The sequence below is a fragment of the Podarcis tiliguerta genome, assembly GCF_965153285.1.
Source record: "Podarcis tiliguerta genome assembly, chromosome: 9".
Lineage (NCBI taxonomy): Eukaryota > Metazoa > Chordata > Lepidosauria > Squamata > Lacertidae > Podarcis > Podarcis tiliguerta.
Genome location: NC_139542.1, coordinates 33,169,076 through 33,190,005, shown reverse-complemented (window position 1 = coordinate 33,190,005; position 20,930 = coordinate 33,169,076). Strand labels below are relative to the sequence as shown.

Genomic DNA, 20,930 nt, shown 5'->3' with positions numbered 1-20,930 from the left:
TGTGACACACACACCGCCTCACTTAAAACAAGCTCAAGCAGGATTGAAACAAAATCTGGGCTAGTTCAAGTGAAATTTACTTGAGCAGAAATAAGGAAATACATTAAAATACAGTAGAAATACCACACACACATACACACACACACACAGAGAGAGCTAATATGAGTATAGAATTTTAAAATAAAAATATCTCTTAAAATATTTTATACAAGTGTGACAAAATGGTTCCATGTATCCATTAAGGATGGAAAAAAATGGAAATCACTCTTTCAGTGGAAATTTGTCACAGGGGGTTCCTGAAGTAGGGTGGCGTGGGGTGGGGTAGTTCAGCTGTACAGCCCTATAGGATAGGTTTGCCTTAGTCCCCTATTGCATAGGCTCACCTAGAGGCTCTGAGAAAGTAATCTAAGGCTGCTGTGAAATTTTATTATCATGAGCTTGAATCACACTTTGTAGCCACAATATTGTAGCAGGGAGAAGTAAAAGTATCTTTAAGAACTTCATTTTGAACCAAAAAAATTATTTTTATAGACAGCTTAATTCTGGTTTCTGTTCCCTCTCTCTCTCCCTCTCTCTCTCTGTGTGTGTCTCCCCCTCTCCTTCTTTTCCCTTCTCTTATGATACAGATTATTAGTAGATGGTCTGAGTAGAAGGATTCTGCTTGAAATAAGCTCTGTGGAAAAGTGAATGATTTCAAGTGATAGCTTATGTTCATTCCAGCAACTTGTTGTGGTTCTGTAAAAGATGAGAGCCAGAATCACAGATAAAAGACTCAGAAGTAAAAAACAACAACACACACACCAAAAACACTCAGGATGATATCTAGGCTGGGGTGGTGGTGGAGAGATGGATCAAAACTGCTGAAGGAAAGGTAATTTTGTGTGCAGGTTGGTTGGTTAAAAAACAACAACAGTCTATTGAACACCCCAATAAAAAGGAATGTATTGCACAGAATGTCTGGAAATAATGTTGATGTCAAAACTGAAGTTTCTACTTAGCATATGCTTCCAATTGCTAGTGTGTTCAGTGAAGGCAAATGGAGAGAGATTAGCTTCCTACGATTGAAAATAAAATTTGTGATACAAAAGATAAAGAAATTGCAAAATTACTGGACCCTCTTGAATTATTTGGCAGTAAAATTATCACTGTAAAATTATCACTCTGACTGGTAGCAGTTAATAGAAATGACAGGTAAGTGAATTCTGAACCCAACTTTACTGTCTGTAATAACTTGTCTTATAAAAACTGAAGAGTATGAGATCTAAATAATATTCAGTAACTGAGATTTTTTAGACATGGCTAGCACAGTCTGGCTTTATTTCTAAGTGCATCACAAAAATATGGAAAGTCTGCCTTATTGAAAAAGAGCTGTCAAAGAATCAGACTTTATCTTTGTAAAACTGAATTGTTAATCAATGGAGATTATTCTGATTTCAGAAGTTCTGATTTCAGAACTACCAATTCTAAGGTCAAAGTCTGCTAATGAGCACTCACACTATATTGTGGGTGCCTTTTGCGGGATCGCATGCGGTGCTACAGTTCCCAGGGAACTTGCTAGTAGAAGTGGCCTGGCCTGCTTCTCAGTGTATTATTCAGAGGTTCACACCCAGCCTCAGATTTAAGTTTTGTTTCCTGGGAAATGGGGCCAGACCCATTATAAATAGGGGGAGGAGCCGGTATTAGCCAGGCAGATGGCTCTGGAGATTCACCCTCCCTTTGTTAATGTTTCTTGTTTACAGATTAACTTTTTCTTCCTGTTTAGCGGGCGCTGCTACGGTCTTTGACTGGTTGCTGTTGAAGGACTGGGAAGAAATTTTCCTGCATTGGCAGGCTGTGTCTTCCCCATAGCAATTCGTCACAACTTTGGCAGTTATGGCCTTGGGTGGAATCCTTTAGTCTTTTCTTCCCTATAATGGGGGGGGGAGTGGTGACTGACCCCCCTGCAGCGGCAATTCCAGGGTCCCCTCTTAAAGGGGTTACATAAATGGGTGTCACTGGCCATACACTGAAAGGTTGTATACCCTGCGTGCGGGTATACGGGCTCAGCTGCCTGCCTACACTTACGTCACGCAGAGCACCCCCATATCCCATTTACTCTGATGTGCCCCAGTCCGCCGGCTGTGGGGTTGGGAGGGATACAGGCCCAAGGCCTAAGCGAAGGTCTTCCTACATTCAGAAGTTTAATAAAGTTGTGGCCTAATTTTAATTCCATAACATTGTCAGAGTCTTTATTTCCTTTCCCATGTTCCCTGGGGGCTGGGGCTGTCACGCCTGGTCACGCAATTCACCCTGTTTCCCACCAGAGACTAATCCATGAGGTTGAATTAGGACTGCCCCATTCAGACTGCCCTCAATGAGAGACTTTCCTACCTTCTTCCTTTCAGCAAATTTAGGAGGTGGTGCTGCCTCCCAGCTCTTAGTCTCAGTGTGGCATTTATATTTATATAACTTAACAGTAACATAGATGAGGGGGGAGGGACTAGATTAAGCTAGAGTTCCCTGGTAAGATCAGTTTTTTGTTAAACTATTCTAGAAACTGCAGCACTTTGAGGTGAACAGCTCTCTAATAACTCTCAGCACTCTTAACAAATTTCTGCTTCCAAGGTTCTTGGGGGAGACACCATGACTGTTTGAAGTGATATAATAGTACTTTAAATGTACAGTATGCATGGGGGCTGTGCCTGATTCCAGTCATTCTGCGCCTCCTGTCATGAAAGCAAGGATGTAGACATTTAAATCCTTACATCACGTACAGATTAGTATCAGTGTTGAAGTGGTACTGGAGCTCATCATGAAAGCGCACCTCAATGGAGAGTCCAAAAATGTATGCAGCTGTGCTGATATATTGTACACACACTCACAGAAAGAGAGGGGGGGGCAGTACCTAGCAAAATACAAATTCATTAGTATGAGCTGACAGTCATAGAATAGTATTGTAAACCTCCCTGTGATCTTGGGATGAAGGGCACTACAGAAATAAGAATAAGAAGCTGAAAGTAATTTCCTGGTTTTCTCTATACTAATATGTTACAAACAATAATAAGCATTGAAAGATGTATCATTCAGTTGCCAAAACCAGGAGAGACTGTCAGTGGCCTTGGGAGTCTGGTCAATCAGAAAAACGTTCTAGTGCTGTGTTCTGCTGTGTTTTCCCCATGTCCTTGTTCCACTATACAATGGTACCTCTGGTTACGTACTTCATTCATTCCGGAGGTCTGTTCTTAACCTGAAACTGTTCTTAACCTGAAGCACCACTTTAGCTAATGGGGTCTCTCACTGCTGCTGCACTGCTGCCACGTGATTTCTGTTCTCATCCTGAAGCAAAGTTCTTACCCCAAGGTATTATTTCTGGGTTAGCGGGATCTGTAACCTGAAGCGTACATAACACGAGGTACCACTGTACCACCAATTAACAAATATGGGAAGAAGTGCTCACCCCCACACCTTGGTATATATGTCGTGTGCAGATGGAGTATGTGTGGATTGACCACTTCCTAGTCTGATTTACTCCTGCTCTCATCCTTCAGATGTATCATATTAGTATCTTGCCTTTATCTCCAACTCCCATCAAACATACTTGAAAAACAATGGCATCAAAATGTATCAAGAGTCTTATTTACCTTACTTTTCAAATGTAGAGAGAACGATAGATGGGTTGGTGCACAGATTTTCAAATTCATTTGCAAAGTTGTTTGAAAAAATATGAACAGGGTCCAGGGGGAATAGGGCTGTCTTCATTTGTCTTGACTGAATGGGAAAAAAAGAGTTGTTGACTTAAACATGTTTCTTAATTGGACCTTAGCAAATTGAGTCAAAGTAAAACAGATGGTGTAGACATTTTCCCTGAAAGGAGGACTTGTGCTGTAATTATCTTGAGCTATGATCTTTCACAGTTACACATACATAAATACCATTTCAATAAATTGGACTTGCAACTCCCGAACTGTGTGAAAAAGGTTGTCCCATGGGAAGAATGCTTATTACTCCTGCTCATAATCATTGTTGGACAAATACTTATCAGTAATGGCTACCTAGTAGAATTAACTCTGTTGTGCAGTAGTACAAAACAGAGGTTTAGTTTCATCTCCCTTTAACTTCTATATTGTAACTGTAATATACGACAAGATTTGTACTGCAGCCTGATCAACACCTTTGTGGTTCCTCAACTGCGCACAGGGAGGTCCTGGATATTTTGGTCTTCTCATTAACAACAACTTCAGTAGAAACGCTGTATTTATGTTGGAGATATGTGCTCTAGCAAATGAAAGTACCCAAGGTATGTCAGTTTTGCAACAGCATCAGGTATGTGCAATGTCACCATATCTTCTCTAACCAGTGCAGAGAAAGACATTTATTTAATAAAACAATTCTATTCTGCCCTTCATCAAGAACTGACAAGAATAGTTAAAACATCTGAGTGAATAAAAAAGTTTCAGTCTTGTGCCTAATATAAAATAATGTTGATGTTATTCATGACTCCTTGGGGATGACCCTCTATAACTAGGCTGTCACAACTGAAACTTCTTTGGGAAGGCAGAAAGAGAGAAAGAGGGGAGAAAAGAGAAGTGTGTGAGAGAGAGCACACTTTTCTTCATCTTAAAACTGTTTCTGCTCTCATTTGAAGGTGAACCTATCTAATTTGCACTTCCTGAAATAATTGTGAACTGAAACAGAGTCATTTTTTGAAATTTGCACTTCTCTGACTTTTGCAATGCATTTCTTCAACCAAGTGACATCTACAGAAATGTATATATCTGGGTAAAGTGTGCACCAAAATGCATATTTTCAAGAGCATAAAATGCATTATGTTAGGGGGAAAATGCTTTGCAAAAATGTGTCTATTAGGGAGAATTGGATACACACTAAAATGCTGATGAATTGTAAGCAGGACTTTAAATAAAACTTATGTAGAAATGCAGAAATCTGAACTGGAAAAATATGGGAACTGAGACAAAGTGCCTTTGACAGTTTTACCCATCCCTACTTACAGTAAAAGAGACACCTTGAGAACGATTCTAGATGGTGACCTTAAAGGCTAATACAGGTGTCTACATTCCTTTAGGTACTTGAACCCTTAATATGCCATTTAGAGCTGTTTATGTAAGCACCAGATTTTGAATTGGTTTTACAAGCCACTTGGCAGCTGGTGAAGCTCTGTTAGAACTGGTGAAATATGGTCTGTACAATCTGCCCCAGTCGGAATTTTGGCAACTCTGTTTCACACTAACTGACACTTCTGGACCTTCTACAAAAGCAGCCACATGTATAACATATTGCAATCATCCGAACAGGAACTTGGATAACTGTCGGCAAAATATCAAGCCCATTTTCCACCTCTGGCACATTGTGTCCTGTGTGACTACGTCTGGAAGACTGTTGGTAACAGGCAGTTTCGGTTGACTTTTCTGCAGTGTCGTTTGTGGCCTCTAGTGTTTGATCACTGATAAAACTGGCAGAGATGGTGGACGCCTTGAGAATGTTGACATCATTTCATTTCCTTCATCCTCCACCCATCCCTAACCCACAAATCTGATGTGTTGTTTTTAAAAAATCCAGGTTGGGGAAAACTCTTTGCCACCACTATCTTCTCATAGACACCCCCCATTAATTCATTCACGGGCGAGGGCAATCGCCTCCCATGAATACATACGAACTTGCATGTTTATATGTAAGGGTTTTTTAATCAGTTTATCAGTTGCTTATAAGTCTTCTTGAGAATAACTTGATTGAAAGTGGAGTATAATTTTTAAAAAATAAATCAATAAGGTCATATGTTGGCCAAGATCCCAGTGTGCATTGCTCCTCATTCATTTAAACCTGCACATACTTTTTTAAAAAAAGTAATGGGAGTACATATACACACATTCTTCCTCTTAATATTAAAAGACTGCACTAGGAATGTTGGGAATGGGTGTAATTGTGCATGGTGCCCCATTTAAAGCCTGACCTGCTTGCTTGCTAGTGCTGATCTATATCTCCATTCTAAGTCTCCTACAGCTTCCTAGTGCTCATTAAGTAAAAGCTCTTTCGCTCTTTCTTTCAACAAACCATACAGGAATAAAAGGAAAAGTCCCACTAATGTAAAAGCTAAAACATAGGTGTCTAATGTAAGACTGCCTTTTAAACCTAAATTTCAAGCATGCCACTTGCTTCCCTGCCCCCAAAATCTCTCCTTCTACAGTTAACATTGTTAATGCTGTCTTCAACTCAATTTACTTGGATCCTTTACATTAATTGAAGGAATGTGGAACAATGCACAGTTCGATCTGCATGAACATAGGAACTAGTGTCAGGACCTTTCTGTTAGCTAAAAGGATAATTGATGTAATTGTGAGTATACCTTCTTATGTTGATTTTTTCATCTTTAAAGAAGTATTTTAATATTCTTATTAAATGCTCAGTATTTTAATATTCACAGTACAACTAGGAAATGTAAAAGGAAATCTAGCTGAACAAAAGATATGAAAAGCTCTGGCAAACAATTTGTTCAATGGTCCAGAAATCAAAGCATGAAGAAAGTAAATGGGTCCATGCAACTCTAATATGAGGGTAATTCATCTTGTTTCCCATCAGAAGCTGATCCATTGGCACCTCAATATGTGAAAGGAAAATACAGAGGAGGCAACTGTGAGAGTATCCCTAATATCTGGTCATAATCTTGCAGCTCCCACCAGTTTCAATAGTCTTACAACCAGAATGGATGCATACTTACTTGAAAGCATGTTTACTTGCTAAATTCCTTCTTACTCTTTTTATTCTGGACTCATCGTACACACTTATACATATTTACTGTTAGCATAAATGTTTGTAGGACTGAGGCCTTAGTGAAACCTCTGAACATAGCTCAGTTGTTTAGAGCATGGGGCTGACTATTCCAAGATTGCAGGTTCAATCCCTGTATGGGGTTCCTGCATTGCAGGACAAGATGGTCATCAATGTCCCTTCCAACTGTATGATTCTATGTTATGGCAGGTCTCCTCTTTAGATGGCAATGTGTGTCACTCTCGTTTAAATCAAAATGTGTTAAGCCAATCTTGAGCTGTTTCAGGATCTCCCAGCCCATTGTGCTCAACGACGTCCTGGACTTCTGCTCTGAACTCCTGCCTTGAATGCAGTGGACTTTACTTCCATGTAAGTGTCTATAGCACTGTAGCCTCAAAAATGCTTGTTTGTATCTCTACAAGGTAGGAAGTGTGTGGTGATGACGGAAATATGTTCTCCCTCCACTGACTGAGGCATTATGCCTCTAAATGTCAGTTGCTGGGAATCACAAGTGGGCAGAGTGCTCTTGCACTTAAGTTCTGCTTATGGGCTGTTGGCCTCATCCAGCAGGCTCTTTCTTATGTTCTTAAGTAGCTGTGGAGATTTATACAAAATGTAGTTTCTTAGCAGTACAGTGGTACCTCTGGTTGCAAAAAGGATCTGTTCCAGAGCCCGTTCGCAACCTGAAAGGAACGCAACCCGAGGGGTCACGATTCGCCATGTCTGCGCATGTGTGAGTGGCGAAACCCGGAAGTAACCCTTTCCGGTACGTTTGGGTCACTGCGGGACGCAACCTGAAAATGCGCAACCTGAAGCAAACGTAACAAGAGGTATGACTGTATATTTTTTAAAAAAATCCCTACAATTTATGTTCCTGCCAATTAAAAACCACCTCAAGATGTTTGCTCTGTAACTGTTCTGCCATGTAGCCTGAGCTCTTGTTGTGGCACACTGTGGTCTAGACTGTATGGGCTAGTTTGTGAGGGGCTGCTGGATTGATGCCTCACATTATGCCTGTGTTTAATTTATTTGCTGTTCTGTTGAAAGCTAAAAATGCCAAAATAATAGCATCTTAATTTCCTGTGCGTGTGCACATACACATACGCACACACACACGCACACGCACACACACAGACACACACATTATTCCCAGGGTGGATATATTCAGCTCACATATTCTGTTCAGATAAACAGCAAAACCATTTAATATTTACCTTTCCACAGGTCATTGAGCTGCTGGTTTGAGGGGCTTTTTTTCCTTTCAAATTTCCCGTTGGCTGATCAAAATACCTCCAGCACTGATGCTGACAGCAGGCCAGACTTCAGAGGTGGAATATGAGGCAATGCACATTCCTTCGCTTTCACTCATCATGGACTGCTTCATGTGCAATGAGAAGCAAAGCAGAGCTAGCCAAGTGAGAACCTGTCTGCTTTTGCTCTCTGCTTCAGTGCTTCTTGTCTCAGTCTCTGAAAGTTATTCCCACTCTTGGCCTATCAAGGCTGAAGTGATCAAATAATAAAAGGTAAACCGTTAATCAAGTGACAGCGCAAAACCAAACAATAAGCCTGAAGGTTTTTTTCCTCCACTCCTCTCTTTCTTCAAATATTTGTTTAATCAGATATTTGTTGAAAAGCTAATTTATTACTCAAGCTGGAGACAAATAGCTTCTTCTATGTCTGATCAATTGTTTATTTTCCTGCAGGTCAGATGGCATATAACATAGCCATTTATGGGGAAGGGGGTGCTGCTTATATGGAACAGAAAAAAACATGCATAGACCTTAATGTCTGGAATTACAAAACAAACAAACAAAAACCATATTTTGAAGAGAATCAGAATACCCCCATACACATACACACACACAATTGTAGCAGGTTTTCAGAATTGCAGGTACCTTAGCAAACATGACTAAGTTTGCACTATTATTGTTAAAGCCCCTCCCTCAAGAAAAAAACAACCCAGCAACATTTCTTTGCAGTACAACTTAATAAAGCTGACAATGTTTGATAGGTTTCCCTGACCCTCTGAAGAAGATTATTGGTGGTTACAGGAGCTACAGAAGTGGTTAGGACATGAAGGAAAGGATCAGTTCCGCCGGTTGCTATATATTTGTGGGATTTCAAATCACTCAACCAGTCATTTTCCTTTTAAGAAAAGAAAAGACACTTTCCTACGCTGGCTTTTTGGTATCACTTTCCAAATCATTTAGGTTATCTGAAACACACCCATAGGAGATTAAGCACAGAAACATGAGAATGGGAACTCACTATGCAGAGTGCTTCTGAATCATGTACTGCTCCTGGCTGCACAAGGAACAGCAGTGGACCAGTGACACCTTTTGGCAGTTTAGGCTTATACGCCAATTGCACCCTTTGCTGGAGAAGGCCAACCTGACTGCAGTCAGATGTGCCCAGATTGAACTGCTGCAATGGGTTGTCCCTTGAAAAATGCTCAGAAACTCCAGTTGGTTCAAAATACAATACATTGCATGGACTCTCATCTCTATTGGCTGCCAGTCTATTCCCAAGGCCAACCAGAAGTCTTGGTGGTGTCTTTGACCATTAAAATCTGTAACAATCTTGGAAATCTGAAGGGATCACACCTTCCTAAATGCACTCAGTCACACACTCTGCCCCTTATTGAGCAGCAGTGAATAGATGCGGATGGGTGAGCAGTTCCATATAGTCCAAGTGCTGCAGTTATGGAGTGTTCATGCAGTTTTATCACTTTTAAAGATCAGTTTTCCAGCTGATAATATTTTGTGCTATTTCCCCACTAAACTGAGAGATAATTCTGACACTGAGTGTTGGCTCTTAATTAGTGTGTGTGTGTGTACACGCACACACACACACGCACACACACACCGTCAGACGAAAAGATAGATAATATTTTTTTTATTAAAAAATTGTTGGCATTCACCATCGGGGATAAAGTCAAACCATCAGTGAGTTGCAATGTCTGCTGTGCCTATAGAGACCAATATGAGAGAAGCATGTTTTAGTGCAGGTGGGACAAAGGCTACTTGTTTTGCTGTTACACATGCACCATTTGTAATACATAAATGAATAAATAAGAAGACTTTATTATGTCAAAAATTATTGCACAAGTTCATCCTTGCATTGCAACCATGAATTTTACAACCAACATGCCAGGTAACCCCCAGATGTGTCTGTTTTGTAATCTTCTATTGCTGTGTGAGTTACCCAGAGTAATATTGGTTTAGCATTTGTTGTTTCGCTGCTAGCATTTCAAAAAATACATTTAGTCCTGCTTTGCATTTCCTTCTTTGAACCTATCATCTGGAATTTGTTAGTTCATTTAACTTAATTTTTCTTTATATTCCCCATTTGTGTCCTCATCATGGCTCTCATTGCAAATATATCTGGATAATAGTATTGATATTGCTTATACTGCCCACATGGTGCATCTCCAATCTGTAATAGGGAAATCAACATCCACGGAAAGGCAGATGCTTTGCCACAGTTCTTTCATTCCTATGAAACAAAACTAACATTTTGTTGAGTATTAAAACAAAACAAAACAAAACCCTCCTTTCAAAAGTCTAACTGAACTTCATGGGCAAAGGTGGGGAGCTCTGCCATTCACAGAATAGAGGGAATACAAGAAGGCTGATCACTGAAGAATTGATGCTTTTGAATTATGGTGCTGGAGGAGACTCTTGAGAGTCCCATGGACTGCAAGAAGATCAAACCTATCCATTCTGAAGGAAATCAGCCCTGAGTGCTCACTGGAAGGACAGATCCTGAAGCTGAGGCTCCTATACTTTGGCCACCTCATGAGAAGAGAAGACTGCCTGGAAAAGACCCTGATGTTGGGAAAGATGGAGGGCACAAGGAGAAGGGGATGACAGAGGACGAGATGGTTGGACAGTGTTCTCAAAGCTACCAGCATGAGTTTGACCAAACTGCGGGCGGCAGTGGAAGACAGAAGTGCCTGGCGTGCTCTGGTCCATGGGGTCATGAAGAGTCGGACACGACTAAACAATGCCAATAGTCACTGAATGCAACCTGGATCACATCCACCGTGCATTTAACACACATTTAAATCTCATGGCTTCCCCCTAAGAATCCTGGGAACTAAAGTTTACTTTCACATAGCATTGTAAGAACACCAGAAGAGCCTGCTGGATCAGGCCAATAGCCCATCTAGCCCAGCATCCTGTTCTCACAGTGTTCAACCAGATGCCTGTGGGAAACCCAGAATACAAGCACAAGAGCTCTCTTCCCTCCTGAGGTGTCCAGCAACTGGTGTTGAGAAGCATTATTGCCTCTGACTGTGGAGGCAGAGCATAGCCCTTATGGCTAATAGCTGCCAATAGCTTTCTCCTCCCTAAGCTCCAATTCCAATCCCCTATGGCCCTTCATTTGTCAATAACAGCAAGGCTTAAACCTGGTAGAGGGCCTTTTTATTTGAACTTCCGTATGCATCCCAGCAAAACAGCATAGGTTAGCCTGCCTTTGAAACACAGATGTAAGGCTGAATAAAATAAATTGAAAAGCTTGAAAGAGAACACCATTTGTTTATTTATGGCATTTATACCTAGCCTTTAGCCGATTATGTTCTAAAAGCAGTTTGAAAAAACAAGAATTAAGATCACTTTTGTTCTCAGGCTGACAATTTGAAAAGACACAACACGTAAGGAAAAAGAGAGGGTAAGGAGGAGGGGAAAACAAGCTCAATGATACTGCAGACTACCCCGTGATCCTTAGATGAAGGGTGGTATCAAAATGTCATAAACAACAACAATACAGTGCCTTGCCTTTTCTTTTTGCATGAAAACCAGATTTCCTTTTTTAAAAAACAAACAAACTGATCATTTCAAATGCTGCTTATTTATTATTATTATTATTATTTAATGCAAAGTTGTTGCATTAAAGGTAGCAACAAATTGTTCAGAGTAAATACTACTTATGGTGAAATTATAAACAGGAGGGTAAACAGGAATGCAAATGCTGTGAAGTCAGAATGTGTTTGAATAGTGTGCCACAACTCTTAATTTATCCATGACCTCTGATCACATTACACTTTCCAGATTACATTAGAGACAGCGTCCTGGGAAACAAAAGCCATCTTTCATCTTCAAAGGGCAGAATGAGAATACTAATTTGATTGCCTTGGCTACAACTCTCTCTCCCAGTTGGGAAAGTTAACAAATCAAATCAACAACACATAGTTCAGTCAAAGGAAGAGAAGAAGCTGTTTTTGAAACAACAAAAATTCAATACAGCATCCTTGATGGGTCTCTATCTTTATACTTTTGCACTTTGTTGAAATAAGTATATATGCATACCAAGTAATATGTGTTTCCATCTTAGCTGCCTGTAGCTGAAAGATTTTATGATAAGTAGAGTGTTATTTGTGCTGTTTTACGAGATAAATTATGTATGGTTTTGCACTTGCTACTGACACTTCCTATAAACTAGGGGGAGCAGCTTAATGGACTACAGCCCATAAATATTGTACCATTCAAATCCACAATGACAAAAGGTTTACTGCTAAATAGTGTGCTTCTCAAAACGCCGCACTTCAGCTAATAGAATAAATTCAGAGGACATGTCATTTGCACCTGTTTACAATGGGAAAAACTGCTTAATGCAAAGAGTAAGGTTATTTATACTTTACATAACTTAACACTTGTCATTCAAGGACTGAGCCCGAGATCAGCAGTGGAGGAGCACAAATGGAACCAAGCACTTTGATATATAGTAATTGTTAGGAATTTTTATATGATAGCTTTATAACTATACTTTCCTGGAGTGAGGTAATGATTCTAATACTACAAAATGAATTACTTTTATTTAAACCTAGAATTTGGTTGAAAAGTTGCAGTGTCTGTGTAGGAATACTCATATAAGAAGATGAGGTAGTAATTATTGATCATAGAATCAGAAAATGGTAGAGCTGGAAGGGAGCCCAAGGAACAACCCCCTGCAAGGCAAGAATCACAGTTAAAGGATCACTGACAGATGGCCACCCAACCTCTGTTTAAAAACCTCCAGTGAAGGAGAGTCCACTGCCTTCTGAGCTAACAGTTTCAAGCAGCTCTTATTATCTTACTGCATTATCTCTCCTGCAGATATATCTGTATGTATATTGATCTATATCTCCATATGTCTCAATATCAGGGAGAGGGAAATAAAAGACAAACATTTATTTCTCCAAACACAGATGTGTCACTTTTACTGCTTTCCTTTTTCAGTTAACTGCTCCACTGTAATACTGTGCCCCTCCCCCAGTATCATGGGCACTTATTTATTTTATTTATTAATTAATATAATTTTGATTCTTTATGGTCTTTAGGCACACCATCCACCCAAGACAGCTAACAATAAAACAAACCCTATTGTTAAAACAAATACAGAATTCTCAGTGGGAAACAATACCAACTGAAGAAGCGCCAGGTGTCTGCTAAAATGGGTTCCAGAATAGCAATCCACGATCTAGGTTAGTGGTGGGGAAACCTCTGGCTCATATTCCTAATTAGGCCCACCAGGCCAAGCTGTATCCAATTGCTCTACACTTGATGTCATATATGAGGTCAGGTGTGGGACAGGTAAAGACACAGCTAGGGCAAAGGGGGGTTTAGAGTAGGGATGATGGAGAAAGTCAATTCAGCTTACTTTGAAAGTGAACTTATCTAATTAACCCTTTACAAAACAATATACAACAGAAAACATGTCCATCCTTTAAAATCAGCACTTCTCTGAATTTTGCAATGCAGTTCTTCAGATGAATAATGCATACAAAAATGCATATACCAGGGTAAAGTATGCATCTATTAGTGAAAATAACATTAAAATGCATTGTATCAGGGAACATTTCTTCTCAAAATGTGTATATTAGGTAAAATGGCATATAAAAAATGTGTACATAAGGAGAAATCCACACTGAAATGATAAATGTTCATTAGGACTTTTTAGTTTTTATTTTAAAAAATGCAGATTGGTGTGAACATGGAGACAACTGAACTTAAGAAATGAGCCAATGATGGACATACATTCTCTTGCACATCACAAACATCTGCTGAGAAGTATGTCTGCAGCCATATATACAGAGGCTTCTATAGGACATGCATGAGTATTTCCTCCCTTTCCTACCCAGAAGATGCCCGACCTAGGGGCAAGTAGCTTGTTCCCGGTGCCTGCCCTCCCTCTGATGGCTTCCTGGCATCAAAGCTATCAGAACCATACGAACAGGCATCAGCAGCAGTGTAAAATACAAGCAGCCACAGCCTGAAGCCCAATCTTGCACCCCTGCACATAAACTGAGCCAATAGGAAAGAAAGGGAGTTATGGACATGCATAGATTGAAGGGAAGATACAGAAATAGAGAAAGATATCACAGATTAATGAGATATTATCTGAAAGGGGTAAAGAAATAAGAAGAAAAAACAAAGAGAGTATTTGAGCAATTGAGAGTGATGACCAAGAGAAGGGAACAAAGCACATAGAGAGAAAATGTGTGTTTGTGCATAGTGTCTCTCCTGTTAAACGTCTCCTTGCAGTTGAAGGTCATTGTTATTGCATACTTGATCTTCAATAGATTGACAGCTGTGAAGCCATGCAATGACAGAGGTCAATTGATGGATACCACACCCATTATTTGCTGAGACATGAGGGGAGTTTCCTAAGGCATCACAAGTGGAGTGGGGCAAGAGTCTGGAAAAGAGGAGACTGAGGTGATATAAGATAGCCATTTTCAAATAGCTAAAGGGCTTTCACATGCAAGAAGGAGCAAACTTGTTTTCTCCTGCTCTGAAGTGTAGGACCTGAACCAATGACTTCAAGTTAAAAGAAAGGAGATTCGGAACTTTCTGACTGTAATGGGTGTTGGACAGTGGAACAGTCTCCCTTAGGAGGTTGTGGACTCTCCTTCCTTAGAGGATTTTAAGCAGAGGTTAGATGGCCATCTGTCATGGATGATTTTGTTGAGATTCCTGAATTGCAGGGGGTTGGTCTGGATGACCCTTGGGAAACCTTCCAACTCGACCATTCTTTGATTCTAGGAAATATATTTGGCATGGTACATAAATTAAATGTGCATTGGAAGGCTCTTCCACTTGAAACAAAACACTCATTTCTAAGGTTGTGGTTTATAAGAATGCACGTTTCCTTGGAAAGAAAACAATTTCTTTCCTTCCCTTTTAATTTGTTTGTTTTGGATTACAAACTAAGCCTTAAATATGTGAACATTTGATGGAAATAAATTAGTGCCATTCTCTTTAATGCAGTGCTTATGTTTTCAATTTGAAGTGAAAAGTTGAAAAACAAGAGAAACAAATTATACTACTGCCTTATATTTGTGGGAAACTCCTGATGCTTAAAAAAAGAAAAACAGTATTAAGTGACTTCAATAAATTGTGTTGTTTGAAGAAAGCTCATTAGCACCTTGTGTATTTTAGCACTGCCTGCACCGTAACTGCATTTCCAGAAGAATTTATGATAGTATGAACAAATCTGTTGTATAACTCGAAACTCAAAGAGTCCCCAAAGACTTTGAACTAGAAAAGTGTTACATGGCAATGAAGAGTATAGAGAAAATATACCGACATCGGCAGGAAGTTTTGGAGATGGTTTGGATATGCTATGTAATTTCTGAAATTGCATTGCTCATGTATGGGCACTGGTTTTGGGCATCAGATGCCAACATTCTACCAGCCTTAGCTTTCATACCATTCATATCTAGGGATGAGGTAAACTCTGAATCAAGAGAAGTTCATAAGGCAAACTACCCCCATGCCAACTTCAGCCTCTTCCATTAAGTTTCACCTTGAGATAGACCTCTTTGAGTTTGGGTCCTGCTCAAAATGTTTATCCTAGCCTTTGCCCTAACCCTCTCCTGCTAGTCTCTTCCTTACCAAGCAAGAAAACCTATCATTTGCAAAGAAGCAAGCATTCTCCTGATTTGATTTACCAAGCAAGAAAACCTATCATTTGCAAAGAAGCAAGCATTCTCCTGATTTGATTTAGGAAGCAATGTAAGGGGGCCAGCGTAAAACACATGACTTCTAATAGGTTGAGGCCGATGCGATTCAGTTCATGAAAAAGTACAAATTCCATGATGCCCAGAAGAAATTGTATGCTTGACCATGATCACAGGGATGGATACAGAACAAACATTACATATCTTTCAGTTCTGAGGTTTTCTGCAAAAAAAAATGCTGATTTATACTACATGGCCTGAGATAGTTTTGTCACATGTGACAACTTCACTACTAAAGAGATTTATGTTGGGCAACTAAAGGCACTGTTTAGTGAAACATGACTCAAATGGCTACTCTACAAAATGAACCTTGCCACCTGCAGAGAAAGCCCTTTCCAAAGGCTTCTGCTCTAAAGACAGCTTTGGATGAAATCCCACCTGTGAGTTATCAGATTATTGCTGCAAGATAGAAATCCCCATATTTTGTTTTTATGTGCCATGTCTTCAGCTCTCCCTGATGAAAGTCAAAGGAATGGTTTTGATCACAGAAATCTTCCATCACTGCTAGTACTAGAATTATTCTTCTTTATTCAGATGGAGGCTGATGGTGTGAATCCTGTTTTAACCTGTTTGGGAAGTTCAAGGGGTGAAGGTGGGCAAAATAACACCCCTCAGTAAGAAAAAATAATATTTCATGTTAGCTTTCCCAAAGCAGTGATAGTGTAGGTAGGGAAATTCTAGATGAAGGGGTATGCTGCAATTGACCAGACTGAAGAGGGATGCTGTCATTGACCCCAGAGGATTTTTAGGTATTAATGAACTTCCAATGGTGGCTGGCTGCATGGCTCATGAACCACTCACAAATGCTACTGGACCTCAGCATATGAAAGCAGTAAGTAGTGTAATGATTTTGAATTTGAGCAACTTCAGTTTAAAAACCCTACTCACTCAATCAATGGTCAACACTTTATCTTTAACTAGGCCTTTGCCTGATTGACAACTGATGCCCTTAAAAATAAATGTGTTGGGGTGGAGTTATTCGGTTGCTTTCGTTTTTATTCATGTTTTTATGTTGTAATTTTACCCTGTGAACCTCCCTGAGAACGGTGGGTATTGTTGGAAAAATGCCCACCCGGGAAAGGTGCCAAGCTTCCCGGGACGCCGGGGCTTCTCTCCGGTGGTCACCCTCTGGCTGGAATCCTCCGTCAGTCCAGAGAGACCGTTGATAAGCGACCCCTCCCTTCTGAGAGGAGCACACTCACTTCCTTCCTGGCATGACATCACAGAAGAAAGAGGCAGTCCGTAGTCTACTGCTACTTTATTAAGACTGTACAAAACATGTCTGCTCTCCTGAGCAGTACAGCACAAGAGTCTCTGACTCGACTCAGCTTCTATCCAGAAGCGGAAGAAACAACACTCAGTAACTCCACCCGGTTATACTGAGAACTGGCTGAGACTTCCTGTCTCACGCTCATAGACATCACATGATGTCAACAATGTAGCTGCTTCCTTGCAGCTGGTGGGAACTGAAATCCCAACAGGTATAGGGTGGTGTACAAATTAAATAAATAAATAACTGACAAGAGAATTACAGCTAAGGACAGAAAAAATAAAAGGCGGTCCTATATCACCATTATTATTTGCTTTAGTAATAGGCTGTGCCCTTAGGTTGCACAATTTGAAGTGATCCACAGATACAGGGAGCAAAAAGAGAAATGGCAAAATTAAGATATTGCTGTATACAGATGATATAATGTGATCTTTGGAAAATCCAAGAATATCTGTGGCCCAGGTATTTCATCTACTAGAATCCCTAGGATGGGACCTAACTGTGTAGATAGACCAAGCAAGTTAAAGTTATAGTGGTTTGCAAGGATTAGCATAAAATGATGGTTTGCCAACACTTTTGTTTTTGTTCATCATTTTATTCCTGTTTGTGGACTTGAGAGAATTAAAAACCTTGCAGAAAAGCTTGGAAAACTTTCTTTGGCAAGATAAGTGCCCCACTATTGACAGCAATATTATGCAAACATCAAAGCAGAAAGGAGACTTTGTGTTCCTAGCCTAGCTTTGTATTGTGAAACTGCACAGCTAATATGGTTGAAGCTATGGCTATCTCAGAAGAAAGAGGAAGATATCAACTTGAACAGCTATTTACTGACCACCCGCTTGCAAATCTGATGTGGACATCAAAGAGGGAGAGGGGAGAGGTCTTGAAACATAACTTAATCCCCCTTCAATTGTTAAAAACCTGGGGCAAATATAAATATAAAATCAAAACTGAGGCCACAATCACATATGGCATCCCTTATATGGCATCATAGTGTTAAATGACGATTCAGGTATCTCCTGGACTGGCTGTGGATTGGGATGCCGGGTGAGACAGAGAACATAGATAAGAGCCATATACAGATAGTAAGGAGGGATGAAGTCATCCCAGGGTTCAGTGAAGGTCTGCTCCCATGGGGCATTCTAAGCACTTATAAATCTATCATCCCTTGGGGCAGGGGAAGTCCCTAAGAAATGCCATGTTGCCATCCCGACTCCCATCACACACACTGTTTGAGAGCTACTCTGTAAAAGAGATTAAGTTGTCTGGGATAGGAGAAAAAAGAAACTGAAACTCTTACTTATAAGCCATTCTCATATAACATAATGGGAGTTACTTCTAAGTAGGCATGCAAAGAATTACACTGCTTGAGAGGTCAAATTCTAACTGGATGACAAAGAATAATGAAGCAGTAAGGAAAGGATTTCAGGTTGTTGGTTCATTTTTCCATATTTCATTTATAAACAACCATCTTGATCTGTTTTGCATTTCATATATTCCTGTCCTGGGTACTCAAAACAAATATAAACAGTGAATATTATTGCATGATTATTTACCCTTGATTGTGTTTTCTAGTAAGCCTCATCTCACTGAATGACAACACGAAGCAGGAATGCTCAGTGCTGCATTCAATTCTTCCTTTTGTCTCTTACAACTGAAGCTGACAGATTCAATATACCGTCAGGTGGTTTTTAGCAATGCTTAAAATTTACAGTGGACCTATGGCAATTTGCACAGATGTCTGGGAGATCTACAGTTAAGGAGGCAACATCAATAAAAGACAGCATTATTTGGTTAGCTAGAACAAGTATTCATTTTTTTCCTAGATGCTGATTAATAGGTACTGGGATTCCAGAACATTCAGCACATGGAAGATTTAAGACTGAGGCATTGATTCAGTGTCATGATCAAAGCTCTAAAATATGCATAAATTTGGCTCAAAAATCCATTTCAGCATCCTTATCTTGAATCACCATATTTTTTGATGGCATTCCCCAACAGACTATCAACTCTCATCTTTCTTCTCCCCAATATTTCCCTCAAAGAAACTCTATGCTAAACCACTGAGAAATATTTTTACTGGGATCACAACATGCCGGGAGGTTAACACTTACCTCCACTCTAGCAATAACAATGTGATTGCAAGTGACACAGTTAGGGTCACATGCAGTTATGTCATGAGACGCACCTGTGATTAAAGTAAAGGAACGGACCAGGAATCAAGAGCAGAGTTTTGAAAATGAGGGCAAATAGCATATCAAAGTTTTACATTGAAGGAAAAAGAAACATTATGTGGGTAAGGAGGCTGGGGGCTAGGGGTAATTTGGGATTCCCTTGGGACTGTCCTGCACACCTTAGTGAACACTGGACAGTGGGGCCCAGGTGCCCAGGTAAGACTTCACTTACACATGCCACACTTAGCAAGGAGGGAGACCTTCTCCCAATCCATGGCTGGGAAGTAAATAATGGGGTGAGGGATGTGTTCATCATATGCAATCATTAATATCCATTAATGCCCACACCTAGTTAATGGTTAATTGGCAGATCCTCTAATTTGTATTATATTTGAAAAAAATATAATCTTTTTAAACCATTTAATAAGTTGTTTTGAGTCTTCTTTCTGGAGGTGGGAGCAATAGAGAACCATGGCAGTTTAAGTGACTCTGCTGCCTGCTAGTCTGCCTTTTAATACAATGTATTCCTCAAGTTCCCACCAAGAAACACAATTCAGTTTAATCCACGCTTAACATTCCCATGCATCGTCTCATTCAAAATGATATAACATTCTAATAATGGTGATAAGATGCTGAAGGAGGCCAGGGCAGCAAAGAAATGCACAATTTTTTTAAAAAAGCAAAAAGACTGTTAAAACAATCTAAGAACAGAAACATTAAGAATTGTTACTTCGTAGATATAAATTGTCTACAAGGACCCACTATCCTAAAAGCTCATCATATGGTATACAATTATTTTAGAGCATTCTCAGGACCCCTGGGTTATCCTTCCAGGGACCATAGAATTTCATCCTTAATTTGATAGAATGATATTTTTTAATTTGTTGGTTGTTCTCTGGATCTAATCATGAAAAATGTATATTTGTCACTAGTATCTTTCCCCTACAAATAAAATGTATACATGGCCATATTTTTAAAAGTGTGCAGACACGCTTCACAACAGAATCAGTAATATTATTACAAGTGCTTGTATGCTCCAAATTAAAATAGTTGGGGCTTCTAGATTTCCCCCTTTTAATGTGTTCTGGGTTATTTGTTTTTTAGCTTTTAAGGTTCAATATCTGTAAGTTTCAGAATCAATTTTCTTACTGTAGTCTTCTGTAACTGGCTGACATAAAATATGAAATGTATCAAGAGACTGACTCTCACACATATTTGCAAATTTCTTCATGGCAACACATGCTTTAGAATACCTTTTTAAAAAACAAACAAGCAAGCAAACTTATTGCTGTTCTATTTGTGATACTACTTAGCTTTAAGGGATCTATATTTAAATCTTACGCTGTCATAGAACTGGAAAACTGAGAATCAAAAATGCTAAGGCCATCATATACATTGATTCGCCTTCCAGTAATTAGTGCATATTCCCATGGGTACATATGCCAATGAATTTTATGGTACTATTTTTAGTCTTAATATCAAGTTTCACTTAGGAAGTGTACTACACACCAGAACAAGAAATATGCAAACTAAGGTTTTTCATCTTCTTTCTATTAAAATGTGAAATTCTCAAGTACACCAAGGAATATGTCAATTATATAGCTTTGAAAATATTGATTGAAGGTTGTGGTACATTTCCAACACTGCATATAAGATTCATGCAAGATTTCAACAGTCTAGGGGGAAATACTCCCGAACTCTTTTTTTGGTATTTTCTGAT

General features: G+C 39.6%; 2 long non-coding RNA genes across 2 annotated transcripts in view; one reads left to right on the top strand and one right to left on the bottom strand.

Moving 5' to 3' along the window:
* The window catches only part of LOC310685469, a 222,671-nt gene extending 221,922 nt beyond the window's left edge, over positions 1–749 (top strand). The window contains exon 4 of the long non-coding RNA XR_014515302.1: positions 627–749. This is a non-coding gene — a long non-coding RNA (uncharacterized lncRNA). The remainder of the gene's footprint in view (positions 1–626) is intronic.
* A 2,882-nt stretch (positions 750–3,631) lies between these two features.
* The window catches only part of LOC310685476, a 37,141-nt gene continuing 19,842 nt past the window's right edge, over positions 3,632–20,930 (bottom strand). Inside the window, exons 2-3 of the long non-coding RNA XR_014515310.1 lie at positions 7,977–8,262; positions 3,632–3,747 (exon numbers count right to left, since the gene is read on the bottom strand). This is a non-coding gene — a long non-coding RNA (uncharacterized lncRNA). The remainder of the gene's footprint in view (positions 3,748–7,976; positions 8,263–20,930) is intronic.